The sequence below is a fragment of the Dermacentor andersoni genome, chromosome 9 (genome assembly GCF_023375885.2).
Source record: "Dermacentor andersoni chromosome 9, qqDerAnde1_hic_scaffold, whole genome shotgun sequence".
NCBI classification, from domain to species: Eukaryota; Metazoa; Arthropoda; class Arachnida; order Ixodida; family Ixodidae; genus Dermacentor; species Dermacentor andersoni.
In genome coordinates this window covers 117,500,736-117,515,232 of record NC_092822.1, presented here as the reverse complement: position 1 = coordinate 117,515,232, position 14,497 = coordinate 117,500,736, and positions in this window count along the sequence as shown.

Genomic DNA, 14,497 nt, shown 5'->3' with positions numbered 1-14,497 from the left:
GTAACCTTCGGCGCGATATTATAGCGGTGCACAAATGTATATGTGCCGAGATTTTATGGCGTGTTTCACCTGCTCCTCAAGTTTCCACATGATACACGGTTTGGAAGTGAAGGCCGAAGCATATGGGTCATCGTTGTTCGAAAAACGTACAACGCACTGGGTTGTCAACTCTCTATTGATGCCTGGTGTCGCTAATTGTACTGCGAAGCGTTTCAGAGCTCTTTTCCAAGGCTAGGTGCACCTGTAGTAACGCAACACTCCTCGTCTTCCTTCGTAGCGTTGCCTTTTCCGGTGCTCCTTCTGTCCAGCTCTTTCATCACTGGCCCACGCTATCAGTTGGATGAGCCGGCCACGAACTGAGCACGGTAAGAGTGGCGTATAATCGAGCAAGGTGCATGACAACAAAATCGGGCACCTGCTGCATATGCCTATGTCATTCTTTAGTCCAAAGTACTTGGCGCATCAGTAGACAAACGCAGTGCAAATCTCGCTGCCGATCGCAAGGCCAAATATACCCTGACACTGAGTACACCCGTGTCTTGTAATCACAGCACCCCAGTCGAAACTTCGTAGCAACACCCGCTCTCCCTAGGATATTGGCTGCAACTCATTATGGTACTCATTATGGACTTGTCGCTACCTCACTGTCATATTTCGCAATTCCCTGGCATCCTCTACAGTACCCTCATCCTGGAAAATAGCTCAAGTTCTTCCTTTATTCAAGACCGGTGACAAACACATCTTCTCTAATTATAGACGAATTTCTATAACCTTCCATTCGTCTAAAATGTTAGAGCATATTATTTACAAACACATTATGGAATACCTTGAGCCACATAAATTACTAACTAATGTCCAGCACGGCTTCAGGCGTGGGTTTAGCTCATTACCACAGCTAAGGGAACGTACACATGACATTTGTATTAACGTCGACACGGGCAACCAAATTACGCAATCTTCATTGACTTTTAAAAGGCATTTGATACTGTGATTCATTCGAAATTTCTGTATAAACTTGAGGTCATCCTTAATAATCCCCGCATTCTCAGTTGGATTTCTAGTTTTCTTTCCGATCGACCTCAATTTGTGTCCTTTAACACAGCTAATTCCAGGGTGACAGAGGTGCCTTCAGGAGTGCCACAAGGTTCCGCGCTGGGTCCGTTCCTTTTCATGATCTTTACAAATTATTTGCCTCGTCACATAACCTCAAATATACGTTTGTATGCTGATGACTGTGTATTATATCACAACATTTCCTCCTTTGATGACCATTTACAGCTTCAAAAATCATTTTCTAATTTTAGCTCTTGGTGCGATACCTGGCAAAAGGGAATTAACATCCGTAAAACCATTGTTATGACTTTCACTAATAAAATAACGCCTTCCGCTTTTACTTACGAAGTTAATAATACGCCTATTCAGAGCGTTAGTGAATATAAATACCTTGGTCTTGTTTTCGCACCCAGTCTGTCTTAGTTGAAGCACATAGATTTAATAACCTCAAGAGCACTGAAAAAGTTAGGCTATTTGCGCCGCACATTGACCACTGCCGCAAGGGATACTAAACTACTGATGTATAAATCACTAATCCGGCCTATACTAGAATATGCGTCTCCCGTCTGGAATCCACACAAACAGTGCGACATTAATCACATTGAGGCCATGCAAAAGAAAGCGATCCGCTTCATATGCCGTATGTAGGATAGGGATTTTTCACCGTATACAGTGCTTTCATCCCTAGGCTTACAACCGCTCTCCGATCGCCGACGCAAGGAATCACTGTAGTTTTTGCATTGCATTATTAACTCTTCCTGCCGTACATCTTCAGATAACTACCTAACTCCTGGAAAACTATCTAATACTAGAAGTCACCATCACCTAAACATCGCATCTTATTTTGCCCGTATGGACACTGTTAAATACAGTTTATTTTCCCGTGTAATCGAGTACTGGAATTCTTTGCCTGGTCCTACTCGTTCTCTTCCTTTAAACTGATTCTTGGCGGCCATGGAATAGTTTTGGTTTGTATTGGTTTGTATTATTCGTATTGCCTGTATTACTTACTATTTTCATTTGTCTACCTTTCCCACCCACTCCTCTAATAGCCCGATCGGGCTGCAGTATGTACAAATAAATAAATAAATAAATAAATAAACTTCAGTGCAATGGCACCCGTCAAGCGGTAGTGCTCGATGGCCGGAGGTCTAAGACAATATAGAACACCTGTTCATCTACTAGTACGTGACGTGACTCCCACGCGTACCAACCAATATGGCGCCTTCCTCGCTTTCTCTTAAAATCTGTCCATCTCTCTTCGCTCTATATTATCCTCCCGGTTTTGAAGACAAGGTCTTCTTGGGTGACTTCACACTGGTTTGGCGTATCTGGGATCTGGGGGTCCTGTAACCGCTTCGTGAAAAAGAGCGACCGGTTCGCGCCTACAAAGCGTCATAGCGAGTAGCAAGAAGCATGAAAATGTACGTCTCAACGTGATGAGAACCGAGAATTAGTCGCAGAGTAGGCAAAGTTAGCGTTACCGCCGTAATTAGCGTCAATATGGCCGAAAATTCAGCAGGTGGAATTGTATCCTTGTAAAGGGTGCACCACCGTTAAGGGAGATATGTTGAGGCAAAGCCGCCATACGGCACGCTTGTGGGAAGTAGAGAGAGTTTGCTTGGACTACGCAGGTCTGGCAAGAGGCAATGGTGTCTGAAAAGCGGCTTTTGCAGTACCTACAAGTCGCGACAGTTAGTCACAGTGCAGGTAAAATAATGGGGCAGGCGTAATTCGCATTATTATAGCCCATAAACACTTTATAAACACTTTGTGGAACCGTTTCAAAAATCTGGTTACTTTGTGCATAAACAACTTCGTTCCGACTAAACGCTACGTGAAACGTCCTTCCAACACCTGGATGACGCGTGAGGTTGTTCATCTAAGGCGCAGGGTTAAAAAGGCTCGAAAAAATCACCAGCTACGCCCTTCATCATCTACCGTTGATATGCTGTCTAAGCTACGCGTAAACTAGAACGACGCCGTTAAAAAGTCGAAAGACCACTACCAAACCGTTCGCTTAAAAGGGTTTCTTGCTTCCTCGCCGCAGAAGTTCTGGCGTTATTTATCTCCCAGAAAAAAACCACCCGTCAGTCTTCTTTTGCAAGGGATAGTTGTGACTGATCAGGCGCTAATCTCTGATGGGTTCAATGGTTACTTTTGCTCGGTTTTTACCAGTGATGACACCAACGTTCCATGCTTCCCTGGTTTCGACGACAAACCACCTATTGACGATGTACATATAAGCGAAGAGGGCGTCTTTTCGCTCTTCCGTAAGTTCGATATCAAAAAGTCGGCTGGTATTGATGGTATTCCTACTGTCTTTCTCCACCGATACACTGAATGGTGCTCTAAATACCTATGCCTGATATTTAGAACATCGCTCGCCAGCGCTGAACTACCCCACGATTGGAAACAAGCCATCATTAATCCCATTCCAAAGGCAGATGACAAGTCACTTGTGTCATCGTATAGGCCTATTTCCTTGGTCGGTATTTGTGCTAAAACACTTCAGCATATTGTAACGACGTGGGATCGACAGGTATGCGTAGCAGCACCGCCAAGAAACGCACTTTATCAGTCGTCCAAGGGACAACAACAACAACGTCTTCTTCGTTTTCCCCGCTTCACCTAAAAACCCGCGCTACTTCAGCGTCGTCCCCACGGGCGCATACCCGCTGAATTATGGTTCTGCCAAATATAGTTGTGTCATTTGCTCCCCCTTTAGAAAAGATCATCGTGCCGATGATAGAGGCTTGGAAAGCAGCGGTAAAGAACTGGGTAGTCTTGGCGGTCCTCATAGTACGGCGTCATACGCAGCACGTGAACGACCTCGGGTAAATGCCGTCGGCGCTTTGAATAGTGCGAGCTGTCTGGAACGACTTCGTAGTTGACGTCACTGATGCGTCGGAGAACTATGTAGGGCCCGAAGTATTTGCGTAGAAGCTTTTCAGAGAGCCCACGCTGTCGAATAGGTGTCCAGACCCACACTTTGTCGCCGATGTTGTATGTTACGGCTTTGTGCCGAAGGTTGTAGCGTCTGGCGTCACAGTCCTGTTGTTCGTGGATTCGCAGACGCGCAAGCTGCCTAGCTGCCTCTGCTCGGTGTGTTATCTCTTCAGTACCCGTCTCGTTGTCGTCAAATTTATGAGGGAGCATTGCGTCTAATGTTGTTGTAACCTCACGGCCGTATACGAGACTGAAGGGCGTCTTGCGAGTGGTCTCTTGACGAGCCGTATTGTACGCGAAGGTGACATAAGGTAAAACCTCGTCCCAGTTCCTATGCTCTACATCTACGTACATGCTTATCATATCAGCCAATGTCCTATTGAGTCGTTCTGTCAGTCCGTTCGTTTGAGAGTGATACGCTGTTGTCTTCCGGTGGGCAGTACCACTTAGCCGTAGAACGATATCTAAAAACTGGGCCATGAACGCAGTACCTCTGTCCGTGACGACTACTGCGGGAGCGCCATGCCTTAAAACGTTGGATTCCAGAAAAAATCGTGCCGCTTCATCTGCTGTTGCCCGTTGCAGGGCACTTGTCTCGGCATATCTAGTGAGATAATCCGTGGCAACGATTATCCACCTATTACCAGTAGTTGACGTTGGGAAGGGGCCCAGAAAGTCCATGCCTACTTGTGCAAATGGTGTGGCCGGTACGTCAACAGGGTGCAGTAAGCCGGCTGGTTTGACGGATGGCGGTTTACGACGTTGGCAATCCAGACATGTCTGAACGTAACGTTTAACGATCGCAGTAAGTCTCGGCCAGTAGTAATTCTGCCGAATCCGTGCCAATGTGCGAGTGTAGCCCAAGTGCCCAGCAGTCGGCTCGTTGTGACGGGCGTGTAAGATTTCACGTCGAAGCGGTGATGGAACAACAAGTAGTTGCTACCGCTAGGCAAAGTTCTTCTTGTAGAGGACGTTGCGACGCAAGCAGTATGATGCCACTCCTCTTGCAAAGAGCCTCGGCACGCTGTTGGTTCGTCCTTCGAGGTAATCAATAAGCGGCAGCAATTCAATGACAAAACTATATTTGGCAGAACCATAATTCAGCCGGTATGCGCCAGTGGGGACGACGCTGAAGTAGCGCGGGTTTTTAGGTGAAGCGGGGAAAACGAAGAAGACGTTGTTGTTGTTCCCTTGGACGTCTGATAAAGTGCGTTTCTTGGTGGTGCTGCTACGCATACTCGTCGATCCCACGTCGTTACACTGGTGGAGGTGCGGGGTATTCTTCATGCTTGGCAGCCCTTCGCGGAGCCGACGATCGAGCCCGGAATCACCATCGCGCATCGAAACACCGGTCCACCGGTTCAGTCGTCGCCTGCTAGGCTTAGCGCCCGAGTCCAGTCCCCTGCAAGAAACTTCGAGAAATCGTTTGCCTCCTACAAATAACATGGCCACCGCAGCTCCATCGCAAGTAACACTACAGAATCCTGTGGTCGTGGAGAGCTTTCATGGTGATGCCTTTGAAGACGTCCAAGATTGGCTAGACCAGTTCGAGTGCGTCGCCCAGTATAACCATAAGACCAGCTCGGCGGACAAACTCTCGAGTGTCTATTTCTATTTGAAGGACAATGCTCGTACGTGGTACGTAAACCGGGAGAGGAGCTTTGCCACGTGGGACGACTTCCGCGCACAGCTGCTGGATACCTTTTCAAGCATCGACAGGAGGGAAAACGCGCAGCGTCTCCTCGAAGTCCGCGTTCAATAGCCCAATGAGAGTGTTACTGTGTTCTCGGAAGACATGGCCCGTCTTTTCCGTAGGGCAGACCCAGACATGCCAGAGGAAAGAAAGCTGCGATATCTCTTGCGAGGAGTGAAGGAGCAACTGTTTGCCGGCCTTGTGAGAAATCCACCGACAACAGTGGCACAGTTCACAAAAGAGGCTACAGCCATTGAACGGGCCCTGCATCAACGATACCGCCAGCCTGACATGAGCAACTCGGCGGCAAACACTTCCGTACTGGCTGCGAGTAACGACATGTCTCTGCGTGAAGTTGTCCGAGAAGTGGTGCGAGAAGAGCTTCAGCAGCTCGGCTTTGTGGTTGCGCCTACGGAACCGACGCGAGCGTTATCTTTTGTTGCTGATGTAGTCCGGGAGGAAGTCCGGCAAGCTTTCTCAGCGCCAGACTGTGGCAACGTTCCGCGGCGCCTCACTTATGCGGAGGCTCTTCGCCGTCCACTCAACGCAACTTTAACGCCGTTGACACCCATAACTACAACACCACCTACGCCACAAATAGAGCCGACATCGTCACCCTCGTCGACTCTACCGACCCCGCCGATCATGCTAGCACAAACAACGCCGTATTTTTGACATGCGCACGCCACTCCTTGGCTCCATGGAGAGTTACCGCCGAACTATCAGCGTCGGAAAACCGATTTGTGGCGCACCGTCGACCGTCGACCAGTGTGCTACCATTGTGGTGAAGCTGGACACGTCTATAGAGTTTGCCGCAAATGGAACAACTATCGCGCCGCTCAACACCCAAACTTTCCTGCCAACTATGCTTATTCTGCGTACGACGGTCGATGCGCTTACAACGACGCTCCTGTGAACAGTCAGCCACAAAATATGACGACGCCCCGACCACGTTCTCCTTCTCCATCTCCGGCGCGCTACAATTCGCCGACTCGTCGCAGTTTTGCCGACGTCACTAGGGGCAGATACCCTAGCCCTCGACGGGGAAACTAGCCGCAGCGACCTCCGGGGGTGAGGTTGCCAATACTCTAACTGCTCCACATCCCCCGTTATCGACGAACGACGACGTGAAGACTACATTGACGAAAAAGACGCCCAGCACAACGACGAATACGACGGATAGAAGTACGAAAGACGTAACTGACATCGTCAGCGCCGAGCTCATCGTTTGCATTGACGGCCACGAAATAGCCGCTCTGGTTGACACTGGCTCCCATTTTTCAATCCTAAGCTTACAGGTCGCTGACAAACTGAGGAAGGCGAAGACACCATGGCACGGGCCCAACATAAGAACCGCCGGAGGTCAGTTGATGACACCTGTCGGGAAATGCACGGCCCGGCTCTTAATCGCTGTTTCAACCTTCTTCGTCACCCTCGTCATCCTTACTGAGTGTTGTAAAGAACTTATATTGGGCATGGATTTCCTACGGGAGTACGGCGCCGTGATTAACATCCATGACAGAAGCGTCACATTTGCCACAAGTTCGGATAATGTCACCCATGAGAAGCCACAACAACCTCGCTTACGTATTGCCGCGGACGACGTCATACTTTTGCCGCCGAGTTGCTCTCTCGTACAGGTGCGCTGTGACAGCCTGCAAAGTGGGACTGGAGTCGCTGAACACATCAATGCGCTAGCACTGAATTGCGGTGTGTCCATTGCGAGAGCACTTATCAATGTAATCGACGGAAGCGCCGAACTCTTGCTGACAAATTTTAGTAAGGAGCGCCAACACATCGTTAGAGGCACTGCTGTCGCCTATTTCGACGAAGTGACAGAAATACAAGACTGCCACTTAGCGCAGGAGTAGGCCTCTACAATCCACACAGCCGCACCTATTGTAGACGTTAATCCGACGTTAACGGCTGTTGAGCGGAACCGTCTTCGTGAGCTCGTCAATCAGTACCAGGGCTGTTTCTCCTCTGCGTCAAGAGTTGGTCAAACGCCACTTACCCAACACCGCATCATTACTGATGTCGACGCCAGACCCATGCGACAAAACCCTTATCGTGTGGCCCCAAAGGAACGCGAAGCAATACAAAAACAAGTGAAGACGATGCTGGAATCTAATAGTCCGTGGGCATCACCTGTATTTTTAGTGAAGAAGTACGGTAGCCTGCGCTTCTGCGTCGACTATCGGAAGCTCAATCAGTTCACAAAGAAGGACGTTTATCCACTGCCACGTATTGATGATTCCTTGGATAGGTTGCGAAACTCGTGCTACTTTTCCTCAGTGGACTTGAAAAGCAGTTATTGGCAGATCGAAGTGGATGAGAGAGACCGTGAGAAAACAGCCTTTGTGACGCCTGACGGACTTTATGAATTTCAGGTACTTCCTTTCGGTTTGTGTTCGGCGCCAGCAACATTTCAGCGTCTAATGGACACTGTGCTTTCCGGACGCAAATGGCAAACATGCCTGGTGTACTTGGATGACGTGATTGTCTTTTCCGCAACGTTCGACGAACACTTACGAAGGCTGAAAACTGTTTTTGAAGCGATACGCTCTGCCGGTCTCACTTTGAAGCCTGAGAAGTGCCATTTTGGTTTTCATGAGCTACAGTTCCTCGGTCACGTCGTCAGTAGCCAAGGAGTCCGGCCTGATCCGGATAAAATTGCCGCCGTCGCTAATTTCCCCGTTTCACCTAAAAACCCGCGCTACTTCAGCGTCGTCCCCACTGGCGCATACCCGCTGAATTATGGTTCTGCCAAATATAGTTGTGTCAATATCATATTCAAACACCTGTTGACATTTCTTGAACAAAACGACATAATTGAGAACCATCAGCATGGCTTTCGCCGGGGTATGTCTACCGTTACTCAGCTACTCGAAACTATTCATGACCTTACGTTGGGGGGGGGCATCGACAAGTCTAGTCAAACTGATATAATATTTTTAGACTTCGAGAAAGCTTTTCACCGCGTGTCTCATTCCAAACTTCTCTCAAAATTAAGACCAATATTCAATAATGATTCGTTACTCGCATGGTTTGCAGCCTACTTAGCTTACAGGTCACAGGCAGCCACCGTTGGCCACACAACTTTTAAATCTGCCCCTGTGCAATATGCAATCCCTCAGGGCTCTGTACTAGGGCCTTTATTGTTCGTGATTTTTATAAATGACTTGGTTAGGGATCTTCCTGTTGTGGCACGGCTTTTCGTAGACGACTGCATTATTTATAAAGAAATCCGCACTCTGGCAGATCTGGAATTATTAAACAACACGTTAAACAGCATACAGGCATGGTGCTCCACGTGACAAATGAGTATTAACATTAAAAAAACAGTGGCAATGCAAGTAACACGTAAGGTTCAATCTTTTAGGTTCACTGACGTCTTCAGTGGCACCAGTCTATCTGAAGTATCGAGTTATAAGTACCTAGGACTATTTTTTAATCATGACATTCGTTGGAATAATCACGTGACCTACATAATTAGGAGAGCTATGAAACGCTTAGGATATTTACCAAGATCTTTAGGTACATCAACGACAGAAATTAAAGCTTTGGCCTATAAAACTTACGTAAGACCGATCCTCGAATACGCCGCAGTAATTTGTGACCCCCATACAAAAACTAACATTCAAAAACTCGAGAAAGTACAGAAGAAATCGGTCAGATTTATTTATAACTCTTATAGTTGGAAAACATCCCCTGCAGCCCTTTTACAGACAGCCAATTTGGAGAGCTTGGAGACAAGGCGGTATCGCGACCGCCTAAAACTCTTCTGTTTACTGTATCATGACAAATTGGGAAAAGATAAGAATTTATACTTTCAACCAATACAACGACGGCAAACTCGATCCTTCCCCTCCAGGAAAGTCGGTGAATATTTTGCCAAAACGAATGCTTTTAAATACTCGTTCTTCCCACGTACAATCCGTAATTGGAACGACCTGCCTGCTGAGGTGGTCGAAAGCCCCACTATTTCGTCTTTCATGTGCGCGCTTGAGCGTTTGCGACAAGTAATTGCCTTCTATTTATCAAGCGTATTTTTCATGCGTTTTTATTCATGTGCGTTCGTTGAGCTATGACATGGAATAGTCTCTTTGTTATGCGCAGTGCTGAATGCTGTCATGCGCAACGTTAGGACGCTGTTTATACGGAATTTTTGTATCCTTATATTGTTTCACTTATTCTTGTGTTGTTTCTTGTTTGATGCATATGAGCTGCGATATCGAATGCTCACTTTGTTATGTGCAGTGCCGAGTGCTGCTAAGAGCAATGTTAGGATGCTGTTGATAAGGAATTTTTGTACCCGTGTATTGTTTCATATATACCCACTCCTGCCCAAGGCCTGACACTCAGGCCGGCAGTATGTACCAAATAAATCAAATAAATAAATAAATAACTACGTTGCGCCGTACACTGCACTGTCTCATAGATTGGCGTAGTTGGCCTCTTCATAAAACCAACGATGGTCAAGCAGGTGTAGACTCTAAAGAAGAAACCATAGATGTAAATGCTGTGAAGTATAATACCGATGGATAGATAGCCCAACTTATAAGAATGTCGTAATATATACTGAGGTGTCATTCTTCATCCTTGTTCGCCCACATCCCATACCCATTGTATGCCCTAAAGCATTAACTCTCCCATCAAAAAAAAAGCAAGAAAACAAAACATCTATTTTTGATTTAAACACATTGAACAAGTAAGCGGGATAGCTTTAAAATAGATTACTTGAGCCGCATTTTACCTAAGACACCCCGCGATACTATATTGCTATTATATCAAACGTTAATTTACCCTGTTCTACAAGGTGCATCTGTCCTTTGGCTCCCCTACAAACAATGTGAAGTAAGTTTGCTCAATAGCTTTCAAAGAAAATCTATACGTTTCATTTGCCAAAATTACAGCCGCAGTTCCTCATCAACACAGGCTCAACAATCTTTAAACATTGAACCATTACTTTCGCGTTCACGCATTGATGCTCGTACTAATACATTCAAAAACTGTTGTATTTCTTTCCATACAGTAGAGTTTTGGAATTCTCTACCCGGTAACATTCGTTCACTATAACTAAACAGTTTTATACCTACCACTGGTAAGCACTTCGCTAACGTGCAAAGCGCTTCTTTTTGATCATTTATCTTTTTGTGTATATGTGTGCTCTAATATGTTATGTATAGTAATGTATTATGTTCTCACTCCTGCTATAGACCTATATTGGGCTGCAGTGTATCTAAATAAGTAAATAAATTAATAACTTCAAATGGGGTATATTTCAGCTCGTTCGAGGGATCGCAAGTAGCTCTGAACACTAGTACTAGCCCTTCGCATCAGCAGCCCGAGCTCGGGTCTCGCACCGCAGCGGTGGCAGTCCACGCAGCGCCAGATGCATATTACCTACTGCAAAATGAATGAATGAATAAATAAATTATTTAATTAATTATGTAATTAATAAACACAAAGTGAGTGAATGATGCACATAAAGAAGAATGGCAAAGAGTGAGCACGCCCTCGTGGCCTTCTGCTGGCAGCTGTCAAACTGCGTTCGCAAATCCTCAGATGAAGCAAGCGGCGGCTCTCGAGACATGGCAGTGCACATGCACGTCTGTTCGCGCACATGTGCCGGCCAGTATACAATACCAGGCGCTTGTTTTTACACTGAAGTTATTTATGGCTAGGGTTCCGAGCATTTTTCGTGTCCGTCAACAAATCCGCGTGAGCAAAAACTATCATCAACAGATTGGCTCGCGCCACTGCTCGCGCATTCGTCGTCGTCGTCTTCTACAGATGGTACTGTTGCCGCTCGTCATGCCAGCGTTCCCATACTGCCCCTCCCTCTGCGAAGGCGCTGACGTCACTGTCCCACTGACAGTCAGTGCTGTGATTTCGGTGTCAAATTCTTTGCCTCAATATATCGCCACATGAAAACACAAATGTATATAACGAATGTATGAAACGAATTAACGCGTATGTACAAAAATAAATGTGTGTGCGTACCTTTCACCACGATGACCACCAAACAAGACAATGTTCGTACCTTTGTTCAAAATTCTGTTTCACCTTTTCGCCGTGTGCTGCACATCCTCGCCGGTCATCCACCTTCACGGAGTCGAATGGCTCAGCTTTTCGTTTTTCAGAGAGTGCAAGAGTGCAGTTTCACACACGCTCGCAGTTTTCACGAAATATTGTCCCCACCTGCGTACGTTCGCATTCCATTCTCCTTCCATTGCGAAAGGTGAAACGGGTGTGTTGGGCGACTTGGTTATTGCATTGGCACTAGACCGAAACGCTCGAGGTTGTGCGTCTTTATTGAGAGGCCACGGTTATTTGTAGCGACCTTGTTTTACGGCTCGCAAATGGGGGCATGTTGCATGTGCGTTGTGTCGTGTGAACTGTGCCACTTCTTCATGTCTGTGCCTCTCTGTCAGCACTAAAATAAGTTCACTCTCTGTAAGACGATGCTGACAAAACGACCGTCAATGTTTCGACTTTAACAGTCCAGATTTCTGGGAAAGGAAACTTCGCTTTATGCTCAAGCCAAGAGAGGAAACCATAGGTATTCAAGCAAGGCTTTTCTAGAAAGATATTACTGTCGGACGGAACAGCCTCGAGCGAGATTTACTACCCGGGCAGCTTACCGCCAGGGGTACCTTCCACCGTGATAGTGGAAAACGGTGGAGTATTGAGGTCGCTTCGCCCTCAGAATTAGTGCGTGTCTAAGAATATATTTTATTTCCGGGGTCGTAACAGCACGGATCCATTTTTTACGAGTTCAGCTCGATAGTGAAGACCTTTCCCAACAGCGTCGCATAAGAACACCTAACGAACAAAAGTGCCCGGTGACGTAGACGTAAACCTTTATGGCGAGTGTTTATATTTGTGACAAGGAACAAATGCGAGAGGGAGTACGTAAAGGCAAAAATATAGTGCAAACAAAGTTTTATTGGAAAAAGTTACAAAGAAAACACCTTTCTACCGGAACATCCCACCGCTATATAGTTGGGACAAAGTCCTAGCTACGCCGTTACGTCGCGGTGTTATTGGCATGTCCTTCCTGGACCAGTGGCAGTAATGAAAACAACCTTTATAGGAGGCGTGACCTAAAAGTTAGTGGTTTTTATGATGCAGCAAAATGGCTCAATTTTTAGCCTTCCTGACAAAACTTACTTGATGAGTATGTAGAAAATATATAGCCGTTTCTCTATATAGTCTGCAGGTTATCTAAAGGCAACCTTCGGCCTTGATCTTGTTTTGATTCAGACCTGTAGACGTTTAATAAACCTGCAAACCACTAAAGGTAACAGAAATAGCATAAATACCACCCAAAAGATTTCGCTGTGTTCGGTCTTTCCACCGGAATTTTTTTGTCCTTAAGTAAATAGCACCTAGGCAAACAACAAGTTTTACTGAACACAAAAGGAAACAGAATTCTCCATAGCTGTTGTCTGTATATCTGCAGAATGCATACAGCCTATAGCCAATTGAACACTTGTATAAGATGAAAAAAAAAACACAAGAGTTAAGAACACATGCATTTTATCAATATTTTGTGCCATAATCCGAGCTGAATCCGAGCTGAATCTACAGCGCCAGCAGGATGGACTCAGCAAAGAATGGAGAAAATCTCCGTTTCTATATTGTGCACCGATGGTGGCGTTCTCGTACACACCCTTATTGTATGGTGTTGAGCAAAGATAAGGTTAAATAGGTATTATAGTGGGCGAGAACACAGAAAAATACCCTTGCTGCATCGTTAAGGGCTGCAAAAGTTTTCAGTGTAATTCCTCATGCACCGTTTTTAGCCTTCGGTAGCTGTAGCCGTCAGTGGCACATTTGGCGAATTGCACCGTTTCCAGTACTACAGCGGACGTACAATGCTAATTTATTATTCAACTCCTTGGAGATGCTAAGTCGGCGGAAGACTAAAGCCTTGGAGCCAGTTATTGTCTGTACAAAGTGTGGCCAGTATTTGTTATTATTAACATGCCGGACACAAAACGTTCGCAGAGAGAAAAGCTGAGCTCATTACTTGAACTATATGGGAAGCAAGAAACTTGCTTGCCTTTACACCTCTGGATGGTGTAACATTTTGGAGCCGTGGTCTCGGATTCAGGCGTGACACAGAGGGTTATGCTTTAGTCTGCACCACCGGCGCATATGAAAATGCGGTAGCTGGCATATGCTTCCGGAGCGTCACAGAGAGGCTAAGCTGACCCATAGCGTCGTATACAAGAAAATTTATATTCGTCAGGCTTTTAACAGCCTAGTGTAACCCGTTGTAACACACGCATGTGCTTCTCATTGTCATTTCTGTCTTTCTCGCGATTGGCTAGCTTACTTCTATATTGCTGAAATTAACTTCACTTGGATTACACGCGGGAACGAAGGAGCTCAAAATCAACGAGGGTAAAGCGCATTTTTTTTTTTTTTTCATTGAGTGGGTCGCATACTATGCTTGGAAGCCTGATCACTTATTGCGGTTTTCAAACCGCGGCCTGTTATCAGTAAATCAGAGGTTAAAACAGTCACTATCGAGTGGGATTCTTGTTGGTGTTTATGTATCGCCTTTTTATTGTCATGCACTGCAGCACCTTGAACAATGAGTACACCTTAGAGACTGTCTAAAGAGTGCTCATGTCACATCTATGCAGACCACAAGGCAAACACCACTTTTCCACAACTCAAGAGAGCATTTACTGGAAGTCAGTGGTGACGCGTTGCTTGTTTGTACCGTCAGCCTAAATTCAAAGGCGAATATTTCCAAAACTATCCCAGTACGTTGTTCTCACTTCA